The sequence below is a fragment of the Zingiber officinale genome, chromosome 1B, assembly GCF_018446385.1.
Source record: "Zingiber officinale cultivar Zhangliang chromosome 1B, Zo_v1.1, whole genome shotgun sequence".
In the NCBI taxonomy this organism is placed as follows: domain Eukaryota; kingdom Viridiplantae; phylum Streptophyta; class Magnoliopsida; order Zingiberales; family Zingiberaceae; genus Zingiber; species Zingiber officinale.
In genome coordinates, this window is record NC_055986.1 from 18521075 (window position 1) to 18542554 (window position 21480).

Below are 21480 nucleotides of genomic sequence, written 5' to 3' on the forward strand. Positions count from 1 at the left end.
GTCAAAGATATATTGGAATTGGTTCATTCTGATTTGTGTGATCCTATGAGCATCCAGGCAAGAGGTTGTTTCAAATATTTCATCTATTTTATAGACAACTATTTGAGATACGGATATATTTACTTGATGTGCCGCAAGTCTAAGTGCTTTGATTAGTTCAAAGAGAACGAGACTGATGTAGAGAAACGACAAAGTAAAAGTATCAAGACACTACGGTAAGATCGTAGTGGCAAGTACCTCTTGGGAGAATTTAGGAGTCATTTATCAGAAGTAGGGATTCAATCCCAACTAACTGCACCTGGTACACCCCAACAGAATGGTGTAGGAAAAGGAAGGTATAGGACTCTTATGGAAATAAGTAGATTGATGAGTTATTAAGAATATTATCAAAATCATTTTAAGGATATACTCTGGAAACGGGAGTGAATATAGTACCTTCTAAAGTCAGAACTCTCTACTCATATAGAATTGCCGAATAGGCGTAAGCCTATTTCGAAGCATATTCGGATTCGGGTAGTCTAGCACATATGCAGAAGAGAGACAATGATAAGTTGGACAGAAATTCACTTGTTTGTGGGTTATCCTAGTAAAATGAAAGTAGGTTTATAGTCTTAAAAATCAGAAGGTCATTATTAGTATCAATGACCGATTTTTAGAAAAGGACTATGTAATAAACCATGTGCCCATAAGAAAATTTGTTCTTAAGGAAATAATAAATGACATGTCTAATCTAGTACCAACTGTACAAGATGAGATACCACAAGGAAACTGCAACACGTATCACAAATGATACACAATTGCAGAAAGTGCCTTGTCGTAGTGGGAGGGTTGTTAGGCAACCTAAAAAGATTCATGTTTTGGGAGAGTTTTTGGACTCGATCCCTGGAGGACATGAACTGATCTCCGGACATATGACGAAACACTCCAAGATAAAGATGCAACATCTTGGCAAAGAGTAATGAATAACAGAATTAGAATATATGTATCCTAATAAAATCTGGAAGCTTGTAGAACCACCAAATGGTGTAAAAGCCTTTGGGTGTAAAAAGGTCTATAATAGGAAAAGAGGGATAGAAAGGAAGGTAGTAACTTTTAAAGCAATGCTTGATGAAAAAGGAAACTTTTTCACTGGTAGCCATGCTTAAGTCTATCCGGATTCTTTTATCTATTTGGCAAGTGGATGTCAAGACAGCATTCTTTAATGGAAGTCTTGATGAAAGCATCCATATAAAGCAACTAGAAGGGTTCATTGCAAAGGGCTAAGAGCATCTTGTGTGCAAGCTCAATCAGTCTATGGACTGACGTAAAGCTTCAAGGTCTTGGAACATCCAGTTTATCAAAGTAATCCAGACCTATGGATTTATTGAGTAAACGGATAAGTCTTGTGTATACAAAAGGTGTGATGGAAACGTGGTGGTATTTCTTGTACTATACGTAGATAACATTTTTGGTAGTTGGAAACAATATCAAAATGTTGTCAAAAGTAAGGGTATGGTTGTCCAAATAATTCGATATAAAGGACTTGGGAGAATGGATATATTTTTGAGATCAAAGTAATAAGGGATCAAAAGAAAAAATATATTTTACTTATCCCAAGCTTGATACATCGGAAAATCCTTGCTCGTTTTAAGTATGCAAAACTCCTCGACAGGTTTCTTACCTTTTAAGCATGGAGTGTCTTTATCTAAAGAGATGTCTCCGATGACATCAAAGGAGATTGAGGACATGTAGGCAGTTCTTTATGCTTCGGCAGTTAGACAACCTAATGTATGCTATGCGAGACCGAAATCTGTTTTGCCAAGGGCATAGTTAGCAGATATCAAAGTAACCCTAGACAAGGACATTAGGCTGCGAGAAAGCATATATTAAAGTACCTGAGGCGCTTAGAGATTATATGCTAGCTTACAAGGCGATTAATTTGGTCCCTGGGTTTACTGATTTTGACTTCCAATCGGATAGGGACAATAATAAGTCGACCTCGGGGTTTTGTGTTTACTTTAGGAGGAAAAGTCATAACTATGGAAGAGTGATAAGCATAGGTGTTTTTCTGGACTCCACCATAGAAGCTGAGTATATGGCGAGCCTCTGAGGTAGCCATAAAAGCTGAATGACTTAATTACCTCAAGATAGACTTAGATATGATTTCTAATTTATCCAAAGATTATTACAATTTATTGTAATAATAATGGTGCAGTAACAAACTCGAAGAAACCATGAGTCTATAAGGCAAGTAAACACAATAGAGCGCAAGTACTACCCAACACGAGAAATTGTATAACGAGGAGAAGTTGTTGCCGCCTAGATTGCATCAGATGATAACCTAAGGTCCTTAAGGCAAGAGCTTTTTGAAAGGCATGGGAATCAGATGTATGGCAGCATATATGACAGCTTAGTCTTTTAGTATAAGTGGGAGATTGTTAGAGTGTATACTAAAAGCGTAGCTTTTGGTATAAACATTTATTTAGAAATAAAAATCACATTGGCCAAATGTCTACATTTATGATAGATGTAGTTGCTCAATTAATTTATATTGTAGATAACATGGTGTGTGGTGTCACACACAGAAGATCATGTTATCGGTTCCTTATAAATTATAAACAGTAGCTCACGACCAAGATGGAAAGGAACAAACCATTGGAAGGTCGTAGTGTAATTAGGTATTAGTTTATCTTAACTATATAATTACACTAGTACACTTAGAGTGTATTGAGTAGGACCATTTGAGGTCGTTCCTTTTATACTGACTTTATAAAGGAACAAAGACCTCAGTTATTATGGAAGTGTGTGCTCTTAATCCTAATACAATAACAAGCACATATATTTAATATTTATTTCTTTAATTTATCAATGGGTGAGATTTAGTTCGATAAATCAATAAGCCCGATAAGTTGGGAAATGATATCACTTATAGTGTGTGTTGTTGATTATAGAAGGAAACTGTGTCCTAGTGATCTAGGTTGAGAATGTCCCCAAGAGGAGCTCATAAGGATTGTCATGTTAAACCTGCGGTGGACTTAGTCCGACATGACGATGAAGTGACCGGTACTACTCTTGGAGCTAGATATTAATTAAGTGAGTTGTCGAACTTACTTAATTAGTGGGCATTGTTATCTTAAACACGGGAGACTAACACACTCATAATAAGAAGGAGCTCAAAATGTAATTTGGGATTGCGGTAGTTCAATAATAGTTCTCTAGTGGAATGAATTATTATTGATGAAATTAAGTTGTGTGTTCGGGGCGAACACGGGATGCTTAATTTCATCGGGAGACCAAAACCAATTCCTCCTCTCGGTCCCTATCGTAGCTTCTAGTATATAGAGATTTATACCCACCGCATACCCACCTTCTTACCCATCCAATGGGGCCGACCAAGCTAGCTTGGAACCCAAGCTAGGGCCGGCCAAGACCAAGTGGATGAGCCATGTAGGTGGCCGGCCAAAGCTTGGGTCCCAAGCTTAGGTGGCCGACCACTAGAATATTAAAAAGGATTTTTATTAAAATTATTTCTTATGTGGATATCATGATTTTAAAAGAGAGTTTAAAAATTAAAAATTTCCTTTTATAGTTTTCTACAAAAGATTAAGAGAAGAGATTAATCTCTTTCCTTATTTGTAGTTTAAAAGGATGGTTTTAATTTTTGGTAAAACTTTCCTTATTTGTAAATCATCTACATGTTTAAAAGAGAGTTTAAAATTTGAAATCTTTCCTTATTTGTTGATTAAAGGAGGATTTTAAATTTTAAGAAAACTTTCCTTTTTAACCATGTTCATGATTTAAAAGAAAGTTTAAAAATTAATAATTCTCTTTTATTAGTTTCTACAAAAGATTGAGAAAAGATTTGATATCTTTCCTTATTTGTAGATTAAAAGAGATTTTAATTTTTAGAGATAACTTTCTTTTTATCCACATGTTTAAAAGAAAGATTTTAATTTATTAAATTTCCTTTTTATAAACCAATCATGAAGGGATAAAAATTATTGAGAAATTTTTATAAATTTCCGGAAGCAAATAAGGAAGTTTTAATTTGTGTTTAAAATTTTATTTGCTTGGAGATTTGTAGTGTGGCCGCAAAATTGAAAAGAAAAATTATTTTTAATTAAATAAATTTTCCTTTTCAATGGCAAAAGAATTAAGGAAGGTTTTATTAAATTTTCCTTATTTGCCAAGACCAAGGATTATAAAAGAGGGGGTAGAGGAGGCTTCAAAAGGAAAAGAACTCTATTCTATTTTTCCTCTCTTTTCTCCTTGGGTGTGGCCGGCCCTTTCTTTCCTCTCCTCTCCTTTGTGTGGCCGAAACCTTCTCATGGTGGAGATAGCTTTGGTGGCCGGATCTAAGAAGGAGAAGAAGGAGAGAAAAGAAGCCTCTTTTCTAGCATCCCTTGGAGCATGGTGGTGGTGGCCGAACCTCTTCATCCTAGGAGAAGTTTTGATGGCCGAAACTTGCAAGGAAGAAGAAGGTGATTGGTGGTTTCTCATCTCGGAAGAACGTTGCCCACACAATGTCCGAGGTTAGAAGAGGAATACGGTAGAAGATCAAGAGGTCTTTCAAGAAGGTATAACTAGTAATTTTTCCTTTCCGCATCATGCTAGTTATTTTTGGAAATAATACTAAATACAAGAGGCATACGATTCTAGAGTTTCGAATTTGTTTTCGATATAGTGTTCTTTTGTTTTTCTTTTCCTTGTGATTTGATTATTCTTTTCGGTTAACCTAAAGTTATTTTAGGAAATTAAATATTAGTTTTCCATAAAAGGTTTTGTCTAGTTGGTGGTGGTTGCTCCCATATCCAAGAAGGTCATGTGCCTCGCCACGTCAGTACTGGGAACCAATTATGGAAATTAATATTTAATGGAATTAATAACTTAAGGTGACTTGGGTCAAACGTGTTAAGTTCCGCAGGAGATCCAAGTCAAAACCTAAAAGAACAAATAGATTAAGTTTTGGATCAAACGTGTTAAGTTCCGCAAGCGATCCAAAAATTAATTTAAAAGAACACATGGTAGCTAGGAAAAGGTTCAGACCTTTGTACAAAATTTTTGTACAGTGGAACCTCTAGGTTTTCCGAGTAGCAACCAACAGCTTGTTATGTGGATATACGGTGAGGGTATAGAAGAAATTAGGGGGAAGCATGAGGGCATTTTTGTCTTTTCACTTGGGTGGAGTTTTTGGGGTTTTATGGATGGCACTGTAGCACGCGAAGGAGAGGAGGGGCGTTTTTTCTGTACCGCCGCCACAGGAGCTTCTTCCTCCTCTTGCTCCTCGTCAATCGCGCCGACGAGCCGCTGACCTCCCTCTTCCACCCTCTATCTCTCTATCTTAGCCTCCTCCTACATTTTCATACGCATTGCCTTGCCAGTGGAGGATGCCATCGCCATGACCTCTTCTTCCCGGACGCCCTCACCGATGAGAGGTCGGGTTCCCATTGCCCCTTTCTTCTCCCGGCCACTGTCCCCCTTCCCCGCCACCTCCCCGTGGTCGCCGCCGTCAGCACGGAGCACGCCGACGCTGTAGGGACCGACACCAGCATACATAGTCAGCTCGAACACGCCATTTCCGCCTCCCCTCGTCAGCCGCCAACCATCACCGCCGAGGGAGGCATGCCCTGCTTTCCCTTCCCGCCGAAGCTCGGACGCCGTATTTCTTCGAGCCGCCGCACTTTCTTCTTCCTCCACACGCCCTCAGACGACTGACGCCAAGCAAGATCAAGACTTTTTCTCCTCCATCATGACAACACATCGGGCAGATTCATTGCTTTCTCTCCTCACTGCCGATCACCTCTTCTCCGCCTTCTCTCTCCCGCAAGCAAGACCACCGTGACTTCCTCTTCTTCTTCCTCGCGACGCCGCCGCCGGGCCAACCTTGCAAGCCGCCTCCCACCTTTCCTCTCTATCTCCTCACGCACCGGGCACCACCTCTTCCCCGCCGGGTTGCATAGTGAAGGCAGAGGCCTTCGCTGGCCCTTCGACGACACCATGGAGCCATAACGCCACCGCAATCCCTCCACCAAGCACGGAGCCACGCCGGGTGGCCCTCACGGGCAATTCCCTTCTCCCTCTCTACGCCGACAATACCGGGCGCCACCTCTCCTTCTCTCGCCTACCAGGTGCCGGGCCGCCTGCTGTTGTCGCTGCTGTCGATCAGCCTCCGCCGCCCACGACTTATCCGGCGCAGGCGTTGTCACGACGGCATGGTACTTGCTATGGCGTTGTTAATGGCCCGCTATCCTTCAACGGACCTCACAACAGACCATTGCCACGGCACTGCCACGGATTCGATAATCTAGGGCTCTTGTCTTAGGTCCGACGTCGATCCCGCCTCGATCCGAGCCCTCCGAGCCCTCGTCATAATGTCTGACCGATGCGCAGGATGTTGCATGCTTTGGTCATCGTGTCGACTTAGTGTCCCTACCACGCAGCCGATCTCGGTGTTTCTACTGCTGTGTTTACCCAACATTCCTACTGCTGGGCAGGTCAATTCCGGGTCATTCCTGGCCAAGGTGATTTACCTCCAAATATCTACCACGCGTGTCGCAAACCAACAGTCTCCGGGCTCACGTGGCCGACTTAGCTGTCCCTACTCTCATGCTTTAATTAGTGTTTACCGGCCGGTGTCTTATCCCCACCAGAGCTCGCCTTCGAGTCTGCGTCATTCGGATCTTCGTCGTCAGATCCGACTCTCGGCTGGAGTTATCGCTCTTCAGTCGCGACAACTCGAGCGTCCCATCCGAGGGCGCCCCCGGGCGAGGCTGTTCCGTACTCACCCTTTATTTCATTATTATATTATTAGTGGGTTACTTATATACGTTGAATGCTCGAGCCTCGGGGCTAGACACTCTGTAGGTATCATTGACCAAGAGACTTTTGGAGACTTGGTCAACACGGAAGCATCTCCCCCCTCCGGGACGTCGCGATTTAGTCAACATTCCATCCACCTCACGACGGTCCGTCGCTCGCTTAGGACGGATCAACCGTGCGTGGGAACAACTGCTCGGAGCGTGAAGATGGACGGCGGGAGGTTCTCTGTTATTATCATAATCCCGGAGGATCTCGATGCCCATATTATTTTCTATCCTCACTCCACTGATAGTCGGATTAGAGCTTCAGCATGCTGACAGGTTAGTTTTTTATATGTTTTTCCCGACTCCATGGGTATTCGGAGTTAAGGGACGGGACAAACCTTTAGCTGGTTGGCACGACTTCCCGATCAGGTATGCTAAGCTCTGCTTCATTTTACGATTATAGGAACTGCTATATTTCCCTGATAAAAGAGTAAGAGCCTAGTTCTGGATCAAAGACTAGAGCCTTCAATTTCTGATCGGACACTAGGGCAGCTCCTCGCATACATGGGACCACGGCTCCCGCTCATGTTCTAGGTGCCGGCTCCCCACTCATACACTTTGGACACTCCCGATCCAGAATGATCACTCCCGATCGGGATCTAGGGTCTCGCTCTTTGATTATAGGCTAGGACCTTCTTTGATCGGGGACCAGGCCCAACTCCCGATCATGTGTTATAGGCTCTGTACTTATCGGGAGGCTCTGCATCCTCTTATCATTACAGCTCTGCCCTTCATCATGAGGCTCTGCATCCTTTCATTGCTATAGGCTTTGCACCCATGGGACTCTGCATCCTCTTACTTTATAGGTGTTTCACCTTATTGCTATTATATGCCAGATTTTCCATGTTTTGCATCTTCTTCTGCTCTCTCCTTCACCCACTTGCCTTGCTACTGCTTGCCTCTACTCTTTTATGAACTCTACTCCTATATTACCACGAGTTTCATTCTCTTTCACAAGGCTCATATTATCATCTTCTCCCTCGATCCATGGGTATTCGGAGTTGAGGATCGAGACAAACCGATGATTGGCACCACCACAGCTCGGTATGTATGACATAAGCTTTATTTCCTCATTCATGCTGCTACGCTCGCTTACTAGCTTGCAGCTTATCCTCCCCGTTCGGGTGAGCGGCTTCACTAGTCTCGAACCGACGGATTTCATATCTCCCGGGGTGGCAGCGGTTTCACTTATCTCTCAACTTATTGATTTCTTATCTCCCCGGTTAGAGTGTTACTCGCCAGCCGGATCGCCACCGGATTCGGACTCGGACCGCCATCACCACGGTGGCCCGGACTGTACCGGTCCCCACTATCGCGGACCCGGTCCCGTCACCGGAGTATCCGACTTGGTCGGACCTCGGACAGCGTCATCGGATCGCGGACGAGTATTACTGGTCCCGGACCGGCACCGCCGCCACCGGTCTCGGACGAGTATTATCGGTCTCGACCGCCATCGCCACCGATGACGGGTATTACACGGGTCCATCGCCACCGGTCTCGGACGAGTATCATCTTGGTCTCGCCACCGGTTTGGACCGGAGTATTGTCTGTCTCGGACCGTCGCCACCGGTCTGGAGGGTCGTCTCGGTCCGGACCGCGCCGCCGCCACGGTCTCGGACGGGTATCGTCTTGGTCTCGCCACCGGTCTCGGACGGAGTATCGAACTCTCGCCTCGGTGCAAGTTATAAGTGAGCCTGTTCTCCAGCGACCTTCTCGGCTCCCATCAGCTTTGTTCTCACGACCTTCGGTCGGCCCAGAACTCTCGCCTCGGGCGAGTTATAAGTCTGTTCTCACGTAGCGACCTTCGGTCGGCTCCCATCTGAATTAAAGTGAGCTCTGTTCTCACGTCCAGCGACCTTCGGTCGGTGGCCCGAACTCTCGCCTCGGGCGAGTTATAAGTGAGCTCTGCTCTGACGACCTCTAGTCGGCTCCCATCTGAGAATTAAAAGTGAGCTCTGTTCTCACGCCCAGCGACCTTTCGGTCGGTTCCCACTCGCCCGGTGCGAGTTAAAAGTGAGCTCTGCTCTCACACCCAATGACCTTCGGTCGGCTCCCATCACGAATTAAAGTGAGCTCTCTCACGCGACCTTCGGTCGGTGCTTCGAACTCTGCCTCGGGCGAGTTATAAGTGAGCTCTGCCCACGCCCAGCGACCTTCGGTCGGTAGTTCGAACTCTCGCCCGGTCACGAGTTATAAGTGAACTCTGCTCTCACCTTCGGTCGGCTCCCATCAGAATTAAAGTGAGCTCTGTTCTCACGTAGCGACCTTCGGTCGGTAGTCCCAAACTTCTGACGGTCATGGCTCAGATTATTCTCTTCTCCCCTTGCTCCCCGAGTATTTGGGAGTTGAGGGACCGAGACGGATCCTCAGTCGGTTGACATCACTTTGTGATCAGGTATGATAAAGGTTCTGTCCCTTTATATTGCTACAGGTTTCGCTGTTATGGGCTCGGTCTCGGACCAGAGTATTACCCCCGGTCTTGGATCAGAGTATCACTAACGATCTCTCGGTCAGGCAATCAGACTAATTCCCATTGTCTTCCAGACCAATCCCTGGTCGGGCTTTCAGACAAATTCCCTGTCGGGCTTATAGACCAAGTCCTAGTCAGACCTTCAGATCAATTCCTGGTCAGGCCTCCAAACTGCTTCTTTGTCAGGCCCTCAGATTGTTTCTAGGTCAGGCCTTCAAATCATGGCTGGGTCAAACCTCCAAATTGCTTCTTTGTCAGGCCTGCAGATTGTTTCTGGGTCAAGTCTCCAGATCCAGTACTGGTCAGACCTCCAGAGCACCTCCCGGTCAGGGTCCCAGACTCGCACCCCGATGCGAGTTATAAGTGAACTATGCTCTCACGCCTCCAGAGTCTTGCCCCAGTGCGAGTTATAAGTGAGTTCTGTTCTCACGCCCAACGACCTTTCGGTCGGCACTCATCGCTCTGCTCGCAGCTCTGCCTGACACTCACCGCTCACTCGCCACTCTGCCCGGCACCCATCCCACTGATTCACTCGCCGCTCGGCTCGGCACTCATCGTGCACGCTCCGCCGCTCTGCTCGGCACTCATCCTTAGCAGGTCGCTCACTACTATCGCTAGGTCGGCATTCTCTCGGTCGCGCTCGCGGCCCTGCTCGTCGATCATTCCCTCTATGTCCCGGTCGCGATCTATTGACGCTTGGTCAGTACTTTTCTCAGTCGCGCTCACGGCTCGGGCAGTACTTTTCTCGGTCGCGCTCACGGCTTTGCTCGCCCATCTTTCTCTCTTGGGATCGGTCGTGATTTATTGTCGCTCGATCGCACACTCGACACCAGTCGCCAATCGTCTTTCGACTCGCTCAGCATTCTCGATCACTCGGTCGACATTTTTCGGTTGCTCGATATCGATTGTCGCTCGATCATTTTACTTAGCATCTCTCGATCGTCTATTCGATATGGTTCGGCATCTGCTAGATTGCTCTTTAGACACTCGCTCGATATGTCTTTTGTCACTCGGTCAGCACTTATTCTTTTCGTTGCTCTGCTAGGTACTCGTCATCCACAGCTGCTCATTCAACGTTATATGACAGATCCGCGATATGACTCTGCATTCAGTGTGATTTTATTTTTTCATTTGGCTGGGTCTAGTCAGTCGGACTTGCGCCTCCTTCGACTAGACTTGAAGGGGATGCTTGTTATGTGGATATACGGTGAGGGTATAGAAGAAATTAGGGGGAAGCATGAGGGCATTTTTGTCTTTTCACTTGGGTAGAGTTTTTGGGGTTTTATGGATGGCAATGTAGCACGCGAAGGAGAGGAGGGGCGTTTTTGCTGTGCCGCCACCACAGGAGCTTCTTCCTCCTCTTGCTCCTCGTCGGCGCAGACGCAGACGCCGGCCACCGCCTCCCCTCTTCCCTCTACTCTCTCTCTATCCTTAAGCCTCTCCTCTACGTTTTTCATGCCGCTGCCGCCAGGGGGAGGATGCCACCACCAAGGACTTCTTCTTCCCGGGGACGCTCCTCGCCGATGAGAGGCTGGGCTCCGGCTGCTCCCCTTTTCTTCTCCGGTCACTCGTCCCCCCTTCTCGCCACCTCCTGTGTCGCCGCCGTCGCACGGGAGCACGCCGCCGACGCGAGGGACCGACACCAGCATACATAGCTGCGCTTCGACCATGCTCCTATTTGCCTCCTCGTCGCAGCGGCCAACCATCACCGCCGAGGAGGCATGCCCTGATTCCCCTTCCCGCCGAGCTCGGGACGCTTCATTTTCTTCGAGTCGCCGCACCTCTTCTTCTTCCTCCACACGCGCCCTGCTGGTGACGACCGACACCGGCTACAGCACCGCACTCTTCTCCTTATCCTCCACGCGACGCCGCCACCGGGCAGATTCGCCGTCGTTTCTCTCCTTCTCCTCACCGCCGATCACCTCTCTCCTCCTTCTCTCTCCCACAAGCAGCACCACCGCACTTCTCCACTTCTTCTTCCTCGCGACGTCGCCGCCGGGCAACCTTGCAGCGCCGCTCCCTACTGCTCACGTAGCCGAAGCACCACCTCTTCCCCTGCTGCTGGCCCAGGTATAGTGAAGGCAGGAAGCCTTCTGCGTCCTTCGACGACACCGTGCCCCTCTCTATGTCGACAACATCGGTGCCAGCTCTCTCCTTTTCTTGCCCACGAGGTGCTGCTGCCCCAGCGCTGTTGCCGTTGGCGACCAGCCTCCAGTCGCCCACGACTCGATCTGGCGCAAAAGGCAGTGTCGTCGCACGGCATGGTACTTGCTATGGCGCTGTTGGCCGACCCGCTATCTCAACGGACCTCACAGCGTAATTACCGTTACCGGCAGCCGCACCGGATTTGATCATCTAGGGCCCTTGTCTTTAGGTCCGACGTCAATCCCGCTCTCGATCCGAGCCCTCTGAGCCCTCGCTGTCATTATGTTCCGACTCGATGCGTGTGATGTTTGTATGCTTTGGTCATCGTGCCGACTTAGTGTCCCGGCCTACGTGTCGATCTCGGGTGCCGGCCTGCGTGCCGACCCAGCGTCCCGGCCTGCGTGCCGACCCAGCGTCCCGGCCTACGTGCCGACCCAGCGTCCCGGCCTGCGTGCTGATCTCATGTCCCGGCTTGCATGCGGACTTAGTGTTTCGGCCTGCGTGCTGGTGTCTTATCTCGGTCTGTAGCTCGTCTTTCGGGCCCGTGCCGCGTTCAGCTCTTCGTCGTCAGATCCAGCTCTCCAGCCTGATCGGAGTCATTTGCTCTTCCAGGTCGCGACAACTCGAGCCGCGTCCCATCCGAGGGCGCCCCCCTGGGCCAGGGTACGTTTTCCGTACTCACCCCTTTATTTCATTATTATATTATTAGCCGGTTACTCATATATGCGTTGAATCTGCCTCGAGCCTCGGGGTACCAGAGACCGGGGGGACCCGGTCGCTGGCTGCAGGTATCATTGACCAAGAGACTTTTGGAGACTTGGTCAACACGGAAGCCATCTCAGCACACCCCCCTCCGGGACGTCGCGATTTAGTCAGCATTCCATCCACCTCACCCGACGGTCCGTCTGACTCAGCTTCCGGACTGGATCAGTAATCAAAATTTTTGCTCGAAGCTGGTGCAACACCACTCGAGTTCGTGTTTTAATTTTTTAATCCCGCACTACTAATCCAAGACTAAGTCTTGGAACAAGTTCTCTGTTTTTTTTTTGTCTGTGCAAGATTTCTGTTGTTATAATGGTCCATCAAGAAAGCTATAGCACAGCCCGACCATGTTGCCTTCAACACCTTCTTTCTTCGTTGCTTTTGGTTTGGACAATCCGGCTTGTAGTGCCCCTTCTGATTACAGCCGTAGCAGGTAACTCCAGTCTTGACCTTTGAATTTGATTGAGTCATCTTCTTCTTTTTGCACATTTTTCGTACGAGTTTTACTAGTTCGGCAGTAATCTCATTGTCGTGTTCTGAGTCTGATTCGTCTTTGGACTCGGGTTTAATCTGATGTTTTTTCCTCGCCTCCTTACTTGTTCCTGCAACCAATGCAATACCTTTCTCGGTTGGACGTGCATTAGTATGTTCGTACAATTCGAATTCGAAAAATAACTCATCTAATTTAATTTGAGAAATATCCTTGGGCACTTTGTAGGCATCAACCATTGATGGACAAAAGGTGTTCCTCGGAAAGGCATTAAGTGTGTACCTTATAATGTCGCTGTTCTGTCCGATCGTGTGGAGTTCATTCAACAGGTCTTGAATTCGCGCGTGAAGCCGGCTTGCTGTCTCTCCTTCGTGCATTTTAATATTATATAATTTATTAAAGAGTAGACAACGCTTACTTACTTTTGTGTCAGACGTGCCCTTGTGCAGTTCGATCAGTTTTTCCCACATCTCTTTTGCGCTTGAGAATGGGTCAACTCGATTCAGCTCATCCTTTATCAGGTGGCTTTGGTGTTGACCTCGACTTTCTTGATTATGCTTACACCCCAGTTTTCGCATGGTACAGGTTTTCCCGAGCCGTCGAGTGAAAGAGTGATCCCAGTCTTGATGATCATCCATATTTTGAACTGAGTTTGGAAGTATGACTCCATTAGGCCCTTCCAGTAGCCGAAGCCCTCGCCGGTGAAGAGCGAAGGGTGGGCTGTGTTGTAGCCTTCTTGATGGGTCATTATAGAAAAGGAGATCTTGCACACAAGGAAAAACAAAAATCTTGTTCCAAGACTTAGTCTTGGATTAGTAGTGCAGGATTAAGAAAAATAAACACGTGAACTCGAGTGGTGTTGCACCAACTTTGAGCAAAAATTTTGATTACAAAAAAAAATGAATCAGAATGGGGTAATTATATCGATTCCGATTGACTCCGAAAAATTAAAAACTACCACAAAAATATTGCTTGAATGGTTGTTGCACCTATTCGAAGCGACCCCGCTCTGATACCAATTGTTGGATCAAAAGCGCTAGAGGGGGGGGGTGAATAACGCTCGTGGCTTTCACTTTCGTTTCGAAAAACTTAACGAGTAAATGCAGCGGAAAAGTAAACAATACAAACGCAAATACCAAGGATTTTTTACTTGGTTCGGAGCCTAGGGCAACTCCTACTCCAAGGCCCACGCTTGTTGAGCGTTTACTTTGTGCAATCACTATAAGTTCGCAAGAGTACAATTTTAGAGTACAACAATTAAGTACAGTAAGAAAATATACCAACAACTTTAAAATAGAAAATTTGAGGCTTCAGGTTGTCGGTGTCTTGCTACAGCTTTATCAGGTGGTTCTTTTAGCAGTTCACGGAAGATAGATCGCATTTTCGTTATTCTCCCTTGCTGCTGCTCGAGACTGCCTTTTATAGCATGTGGAGGGCGCCTCCAACACCATGGAGGGCGCCCTCAACCCCGCCAAAAATGTAGTGTCGATAAGCCTTGACTTCTTCACGGCTTATCCTCCTGAGGGCGCCTCCAACTGTATGGAGGGCGCCCTCCACCTGTGTCCAGGGCGCCCTCAAGCTCCATGAGGGCACCCTCTGCCCTGTTGCATGGAGGTCTTCAACCAGTGACCTGAGGCGCCTCCAAGCTCCATGGAGGGCACCTCAGGACTGTTCATCTGAGCCTTTTGCTTCTTTTTCACCCCTTGCAAGATGGGTTAGTCCAAAAACATAAAACACATCCTACAAGACAGAGTTTAGCACAATAAAATAAATTAAACATAAGAATTTGACAGTCATCAGACTGTCCGATTCTGACTTCGGATTTCCGACCAGAAACCCTAGGTCAAATCGACGCCTACTGTTCCCTCACCGGGGAACGCATCCTCACCTACTCCACTTAGGAGAGTTTACCTATTGCCGGATGATCCTTCAGACCAACTGGATTTTTGCTCAGCGCCCAAGACTCCAGGACTTTTCGCTGGGCATCCGCTCCACGACCCGTCCAGTCTTTTATCTGGTTCGCGACACCAGGACTTTCCACCTAGAGTCCTTGACTCTAGGACTTTTGTCCAAAGCCCTCGACCCGCCAAGACTTTCCGCCTACTGTTACCACCCCCTAGAGTTTTCCACCTGTCTAATCGCAGCTAGGACTTTTGCCTAAGTACACTTAGGACTTTTCTGCAAACTCATTCAAACACATTATATAACAAAACAACTTAACTTTGGACCCTTTGACATAATCAAAACATAGGTTCGACTGTCGAATGCTTCTCGCACCAACAATTATTTCTAAATTTTTATTTAATTTTAATTTTTTTAATTAATTAATTTACTTGAATTGATTTGGTCAATGTTTTGTTTGACCAAGTCAAGGTTAATGTCTATTTGATCAAAATCTTTATTGAATTGATCAGAATCTAGATTATTTTTTAGTTATGAATTTGAATAATGTAAATCTAGATTATCATGGATCATATTTGGGATAATTTAATATTTATCTAACTTATCATGCACATTATTTAAACTACTATTGATATGGGTATTTTGATAAATTATACTAACATTAAGCACATCCCCTAATTCAGTAGGTTTCTCCATTGGATTTGACTCGAATCTGGATTCACTTTTGACTTGATCCTCTAGCTCCATCAGCTCCTCGTGAAGCTTAGTTAGCCAAGTCCAGAACTCATAGGCATCTCGGTATTCTCCAATTCTGCATGTAATTTATAATTAAATTTATACCTTTCTATTGGCTTTTGTATTTTGGGTTAATCACCTCAGTGTCATGTCGCCATTGAAATCATTCATAAGGATGAAACATTCTATCTGCATCTTCCATAGATTGAATTTGTGCCTCTTGTGCATCTCATATGGTAGTGGTTCGTGGATGCTTCATCTTTCTTGATGAGACATTAGTATACTTGCAAAGAATATAAATAAGAAGTAATTTCCAAGACTTTGTCTTGGGTAAGTAGTGTGAGAGATAAAGAAGTAAGGACGTTTTACCAATTTCAAAAATAATAATAAAATAAAATAAAATAAAAAAATATTATGAAAAATTTTGTTAAACGAGTTGTTTCACCAATTCTAACTAATATTGAAAAAATAAAAATAAATTTAAAAAAAATGGAGGGAAAAAATGAAAGGCGAAAAAAATAAGTTTTAATAAAAAATGATATATAATTTTTTTTCTTTTAAAAGGGAATCCTCTTTACCTGATTGGTGGTTGCACCAATTTAGAGCAGTACCCATTTTGATACTACTTGTTGGATCGAGTCACACATGAGAGGGGGGGTGAATCACGTGGTTTTCAAAACTTATTTTATTATTTAAATAAAAACACTGGTACGTGCAGCGGGAAATTAAGAAAAAAAACACAAGAAAAATGGTCGATTTACTTGGTTCGGAACCTTCGGCGACTCCTACTCCAAGATCCAGATCCCATGGACCTATAGATGAGCAATCCACTAAAATATCTCTTTCGGTACCTCCGCAAGAGGGAATCGAGTACAAAAAATTTAGGCGAAGTGTAACACGCTACACTTCCCTTTTTCAGTAATTAAGTATAAAAAAATTTGTTACCAACACGTAGGGATCGATGTTAGAGCGCTCTTGTATCGATGTCGATCTACCGACCGTGATCGGAAGTTCTCGGAGCAGTCGTCGGGCACAGCAGAGTCGTAGCAAGAAGTCAGAGCAGTCGGAACCTCGAATTGACGCGTAGTAGCTCGTATAGTAGTTGTTGTGAGAAGCTTAGTCGAGACTGGCTTATAAAGGCCATGGAAGGCGCCTTCCATAGGCGTTGAATGCGCCTCCAATGAGTCAATCTGATCCCGAATTCTACTGAAGCTTTATCGCTGAATCTGTCAACTTTTATCCTTTAGAAGGTGCCTTCAAGCCATTGAAGGTGCCTTCCATGAATAGTGTGAAGGTGTCTTCCAATGCTTGAAGGCGCTTTCAGGCACTATTCATCCGAAGGCTTTTTGCTCATTTTACCCTGCAAGTTGTATTAGTCCAAAACTAAAACATCTAACCTGCAAAAAAAGATTGGCACAGTGATAATAAGTAGTAGTAATTAGCTCATGTCCTTCTAAGACCAGTAACTAGTCAAAGTCTCATATTAGAGATCCAAAATGGACCTAATTTGCACCGACGCCTACTGTCCCTCAACTGGGGTGCGTCCTCACTTAGTCACTCTCCTCCAGTAACTTACCTTAACTTATCAATTTGTTGTTGGTTGACTAGCCTCTTGATCCACCAAATTTTTATGCCAGTTGTCCAGTCCGCAGATCCAACTGGACTTCTATCGATTGTCCGGTGGCTCGGATCCAACCGAACTTTCTGCCAGATATTCGGTCAGCCCATTGAACTATCTGGACTTTGCACCAGCTATCCGGTCTCACGAACCTATCTAGATTTCAGCCTGGTGTCTAGTCATTTGGACTTATAAATTCCTGCACACTTGGTAATACAATTAGATCACAAAACACCTAACTTAATTCACTTGCCATTCATCAAAATCTAAGTTAGACCGTTAGAACAAACTACACCAACATATAGTACTAATTTGATCCTACACCAAGACTCTCAGAGAGTGATCCACCGATGACATGACAAAGATATTGGCTACTGCTACTACTTAGAACCACTAGGAGAAGGAGGTCGAAGGGAGAAACCACCGTCTTCCGGAGCACTTGGAGAATAACAGAAACTGAAAATAGGAGTTAGAATGGCGTCGGAATGCCCCAGCATTACTACTCTGATGCTCAAGTAAGAATCGGTCCAAAGATGGAGAGCCAAGTGAACTAATGAATAGTTGAGAGTTGTTTTTTTTAAAGAGAACCGATATGTTTTCTGCTTACTCCTCTTTTTATGCTACCTTCAATGACTTTTTGTCTTCTTTATACCTGATCCTGTCTGGAAGCTGAGAAGACGAACCTGCCGGTATGACGTGTCTGGAAGGTTGACCACATCCTCTCGACCCGGTGATGAGCTGTCCTCTACGTTGACCAGATCGTCAGAAGTCCTCCTCCGGTCAACTGTACCTGCATCCAGCGACCGGGTCGCCCCGACCTCTGGTACCTCGGTGCTCGAGGCGAATCCCACAGACATATAAGTAACCGCATAATAGTATAGCAATAAAATGAACAGATACCAAGTATGAGAACTTACCCTGGCCCAGGGGGCGCCCTCGGATGAATGAGCGAGCTGGTCGTGGTGCTGATCGAGTCATCGTGTGACGACATAGGATCTAATGCAGCAAGGGTCCCATGAGACGGCTCGCAGGCGGGATATGATAGCGGCTCGTAGGCCGGCACACGGCACGCAGGCCGGATAATACCAATAACTCATCGGCTCGATGGCCGGCACACAACATACAAGGCATCACACAAATCATGAAGGCCGTGAGTCGACCGGTGGCTATCACCGGAGGTGGCACCGGAAGGTGGCAGTGCCGACTAGAAGTGTCGGCGGCGGCTGCTAGACTAGGCAGCGGCGGCTTGAAGCGGCGTCAAGGATGGTGGCGGCTAGCAAGGGCGACAACGCTGACAGGGGTATCGACACCTGTGGCAGAGAGCAAGACCGGCGTCCAGGCGAAAACCCTGCGTCTGTCCTCCTCGTCATGGTCGACACTGAAACCAGCGGGGGAGAAGCCTCCGTGGCGGCGGCGGCGGCCGTAGTGGAGTTGGAGTTCGTGGCGTGCGACTGCTGCGGCCTCTCGGCGGAGTGCACGCCGGCGTAGATCGAGAGGAGCGATCGGCGACCAACGCTGACGAGGAGAGGGCGGCTAGCGGGCGGCGTGAGGTGCTAGGAGGAGTCAAAGTCGGTCCAGTGGCGGCAGCGGCGATGAAGCCCAGCTCCTCTTCCTGTTGGCGGCGTTGGGGTGCGGACCGGATGAAAGGAGGGGGAGTAGAGAGGCGGCCGGCACCGGCAAGGAGGGAGGAAGAAGCTCTTCCTGGCGGCGGACCAAAAAACGCGAGCCCCCTCGAAAAAACCCCCATCTCCTCTCCTTCTACGGCGGCCTGTCAACAGTGCTTAAAAGCACTCCAAACCCTAAAGCTTTACCCTCCCAAATGACCAAAATGTCCTCTGACCCCACTTTAATTCCTCTTATGCCCCATTCATATCCGGATCACAAGCCTCCCCTTCAAGTCTAGTCGAAGGAGGCGTGAGTCCGACTGACTGGACAGTCTATCGCAAAGGATTGGACCACTTTCGATACCAAAGTCACATCGCTGAACACAATGTACGCTATCCTGCGAGCGGTCGCTATAATAACGGTGTCGAATGAAATAGCAATGATGCCGAGCGGATCAAGTCGATAATTGATCTGACGCTGAGCGACGCAACGTCAGGTGAGATGTCGTGCAAGCTGAGCGACCGAGTGATGTCAAGCGCGTGCCCTAGTTCAAGCGTACGGCCGAATGGACGACCAAGCGGTACCAATCAAATGGCTACGAGAGTGACGACCGAGCGGTGAAAAATGGTGCCAACAGGATGTCAAGAAATCGATCAAGTGCCGAGCAAGACTGAATGATATCGAGTAGACGCTCGGGCGACGTGGAGCAAAGCGATCGGCACGATCGAGCAAACGACCAAGTGATACTGATCAGATGGTTCCGAAGATGCTGAACGGACGATCGGAATGATGTCGATCGGACGGATAGATGTCGGGCGGACGATGTCGCGCGTGCGACCGGAATGACGTCGATCGATCGGATAAATGCCGGACGGACGACTGCTCAACCCCGAACGGGGGAGATAGATAATCATGAAACTGGTCTGTGACCAGTGAAGGCCGCTTAACCCCGAACGGGGGATATAGATATATGATGTGCTGGTCCGCTGAACTGGTCCGAGACCAATGATGATCGGCTCGAATATAAACCTCCTGGCCGATCGGCTCGGGAGCCTTTGGCTTCGAGCTCCTAGCTTGGATATAAACCTCCCGGCCGATCGGCTCGGGGGAGATAGCTCGACCCCGATCGAGGGAGATAAGAAATACGATATGCTGATAAGCTGGCTCGAGGCCAGCGATAATCGCTCGACCCCGAACGGGGGAGATAGAATATCTGATAAACTAGTCCGTGTAGCGGTCTTCAAGCCGGGGTTTTTATAGTGGCCGGTTCGACTCTCGATATTTAACGTCGGAGCTCGACTGTCTTCAAGCCGGGGTTTTTATAGTGGCCGGTTCGACTCTCGATATTTAACGTAGGAGCTCGACGGTCTTCAAGCCGGGGTTTTTATAGTCGCCGGTTCGACTCTCGATATTTAACGTCGGAGCTCGACGGTCTTCAAGCCGGGGTTTTTATAGTCGCCGGTTCGACTCTCGATGTTTAACGTCGGAGCTCGACGGCCCTGAGGGCTAATTCAAACCCGGCCGATCGGCTCGGGGGTCTTCGCCATCGAGCCCGTAGCAGCTACGGGCTCGGATATAAACCTCCTGGCCGATTGGCATGGGGGCCTTCGTCTTCGAGCCTGTGGCTCGGATATAAACCTCTCGGCCGATCGACACGGGGGCCTTCGTCTTCGAGCCTGTGGCTCGGATATAAACCTCCCGGCCGATCGGCGGGGCGCCGTCTTGACATGGCTCGGATATAAACCTCCGGCCCTGCCGTCTTCGAGCCGCTCGTATATAAACCTACCGATCGGCAAGACGGGGCCTTCGAGCCACGTGGCTCGGATATAAACCTCGGATATAAACCTCCTGGCCGATCGGCTTGGCTCGGATATAAACCTCCGGCCGATCGGCACGGGGCCGCCCTCCTCGAGCCCTTCTGGCGGATATAAACCTCGGCCCGATCGGCACGGGCGCCGTCTTGAGCAGGCTCGGATATAAACCTCGGCCGTACCGACGGGCCGATCGCCTCTTGAGCCACGTGGCTCGATATAAACCTCCTGCCGTCTCGAGCCCATGGCTCGATATAAACCTCCGGCCGATCGGCACGGGGTTCTTCGAGCACGTGGCTCGGATATAAACCTCCCCGCCGATCGGCACGGGGGCCTCTCGAGCCCGTGGCTCGGATATAAACCTCCTACGACGGGCTCGACGGGGCGCCGTCTTCGAGCACTGTGGCTCGGATATAAACTCTCCGCCGATCGGCACGGGGCGCCTCGTCTTGAAGTGGCTCGGATATAAACCTCCGGCGATCGGCACGGGACCTTCGCCTTCGAGCTCGGGGGCCGATCGACGGAGGCCTCGTCTTCGAGCACGTGGCGGATATAAACCTCGGCCTCGGCAGGGGGCGCCGTCTTCGAGCCTGGCTCGGATATAAACCTCCGGCCGATCGGCACTCGCGGCCGAAGCACGTGGCTCGGATATAAACCTCCGGCCGATCGGCGACGGGGCTCTTCGGCCTGTGGCTCGGATATAAACCTCCCGGTCGATCGCTACGGGGGCCTTCGTCTTCGAGCCTGTGGCTCGGATATAAACCTCCCGGCCGATCGGCACGGGGGCCTTCGTCTTCAAGCCTGTGGCTCGGATATAAACCTCCCGGTCGATCGCTACGGGGGCCTTCGTCTTCGAGCCTGTGGCTCGTATATAATCCGCCCGGCCGATCTGCTCGGGGGTCTTCGCCCGAGGAACTAATGCAAATCATATAATTGATAGAATAAATAATAGGAAAACTGACCGGGGTCATGAGAATGGCAGAACTCTCCGGCATCGTCCATCTTCACGTTCCAGATCAGGCGCGTTCCCACAGACGGCGTCAATTTGATCCTGTCTGGAAGCTGAGAAGACGAACCTGCCGGTATGACGTGTCTGGAAG

The 21480-nt window shown here is 47.9% G+C and overlaps 1 long non-coding RNA gene across 1 annotated transcript in view; it reads right to left on the minus strand.

The window, feature by feature from the left end:
- The window catches only part of LOC122051980, a 36917-nt gene extending 15437 nt beyond the window's left edge, over nucleotides 1-21480 (minus strand). Inside the window, exon 1 of the long non-coding RNA XR_006131658.1 lies at nucleotides 21343-21480. This is a non-coding gene — a long non-coding RNA (uncharacterized LOC122051980). The remainder of the gene's footprint in view (nucleotides 1-21342) is intronic.